Here is a 2021-nt window from a genome sequence, read left to right as displayed (position 1 = left end):
TGGTCTAGGACTCTTCTGTCACTGGCAATGGCTGGTGTAATAGCTGTCTGATAGTACTTGGAACAGGGTCATTTTCCAGACATGATCATGAGAGCTTGTCTGTGCATCTGGCAAAGTGCTTCATGAGGTTTATTGGCAAGTGCCTAGCAACTGTGAGAAAAGCCACACAGAGGAAATTACTGATATGGGTCTATGGGGTTGCTGTGAAATTGAAAAAAACATTTTTTAAACGTATTTTAAGAATCACACAATGGCTCTATAGGCAAGATGGCAGGGGGGAAGCTGGAGTGACTCTGGGCCAGCCTCATCTTTCTCGCCAGGATCTCGCCACTTTGGATGTTACCAAATTGACTCCACTTTCACATGAAGTTATCAACAGACAAGCCACTATTAATATAGGTACAATTAGTCATGTAGCTCATGGGAAATCTACAGTTGTAAAAGCTATTTCTGGAGTTCACACAGTCAGGTTCAAAAACGAACTAGAAAGAAACATTACCATCAAGCTTGGATATGCTAATGCTAAGATTTATAAACTTGATGACCCAAGTTGTCCTCGACCAGAGTGTTACAGATCCTGTGGTAGTAGTACACCAGATGAGTTTCCTACAGACATTCCAGGAACCAAAGGGAACTTCAAATTAGTCAGACATGTTTCTTTTGTTGACTGTCCCGGCCACGATATTTTGATGGCTACTATGCTGAACGGTGCAGCAGTGATGGATGCAGCTCTTTTGTTGATAGCTGGTAATGAATCTTGTCCACAGCCTCAGACCTCTGAGCATCTGGCTGCTACAGAAATTATGAAACTGAAGCATATTTTAATTCTACAAAATAAAATTGATTTGGTAAAAGAAAGTCAGGCTAAAGAACAATACGGACAGATCCTTGCATTTGTACAAGGTACAGTAGCAGAAGGAGCTCCCATTATTCCAATTTCTGCTCAGCTGAAATACAATATTGAAGTTGTCTTTGAGTACATAGTTAAGAAAATTCTGGTACCCCCATGAGACTTTACTTCAGAACCCCGACTTATTGTTGTTAGGTCTTTTGATGTCAACAAGCCTGGCTGTGAAGTTGATGACCTTAAGTGGGAGTGTAGCTGGTGGTAGTATTCTAAAAGGAGTATTAAAGGTGGGCCAGGTGATTGAAGTCAGACCTGGTATTGTTTCCAAAGATAGTGAAGGAAAACTCATGTGTAAGCCAATCTTTTCCAAAATTATATCACTTTTTGTGGAACATAATGATCTTCAGTATGCTGCTCCAGGGGGACTTATTGGTGTTGGAACAAAAATTGACCCCATTGTGTGCTGGGCTGACAGAATAGTAGGACAGGTACTTGGTGCAGTTGGAGCACTTCCTGAGATCTTTACAGAACTGGAAATCTTCTATTTCTTGCTGAGACGTCTTCTAGGTATACGCACTGAAGGAGACAAGAAAGCAGCAAAGGTGCAAAAGCTAAGAATGAAGTACTTATGGTGAACATAAGTACTTCAACAGGAGGGATAGTTAGTGCTGTCAAGGCTGATTTGGGCAAAATTGTTTTGACTAATCCTGTGTGCACAGAAGTAGGAGAAAAAATCGCTCTTAGTCGAAGAGTCAAGAAACACTGGGGTTTAATTGGTTAGGGTCAAATAAGAAGAGGAGTGACTATCAAGCCAACAGTAGATGATGACTGAAGGATCCCAGTTAAATAATACATTTGGATGGAGTCAGATTTTCTCTTAACCTAGGGGTATATTTTCAGAGCAATACAAGGAAATTAATTTCACAGCCTATACCTTAGGTAGCTGTAAGGTTATTCTCATTTTTTGGTGATGAAAATTTAATCTCTGATACTAAAATAGAATCTATAATAAATGTAAAAGTTGGCATAATAAGCATTCCCAAATGTCTAATTTACACATCAGGGCAGGTTTGAAATGAAACTACTACATCCAGCCTTTACTATAGCACACCTATCACCAAACCTGTTTGAAATAAAGATTTTCTTCTTCTTTTTGAAAAAAAAAAAAAAAAAA

General features: G+C 39.3%; 1 pseudogene; it reads left to right on the top strand.

The window, feature by feature from the left end:
* The first annotated feature begins 269 nt into the window (after nt 1–269).
* LOC102478260 (eukaryotic translation initiation factor 2 subunit 3 pseudogene) lies at nt 270–1927 on the top strand (annotated as a pseudogene).
* The last annotated feature ends 94 nt before the right edge of the window (nt 1928–2021 follow it).

The sequence above is a fragment of the Tupaia chinensis genome, unplaced genomic scaffold (genome assembly GCF_000334495.1).
Source record: "Tupaia chinensis unplaced genomic scaffold, TupChi_1.0 Scaffold138725_1, whole genome shotgun sequence".
Lineage (NCBI taxonomy): Eukaryota > Metazoa > Chordata > Mammalia > Scandentia > Tupaiidae > Tupaia > Tupaia belangeri.
The sequence above is the reverse complement of the archived record's forward strand: the minus strand, read 5'-3'. Positions and strand labels throughout refer to the sequence as shown.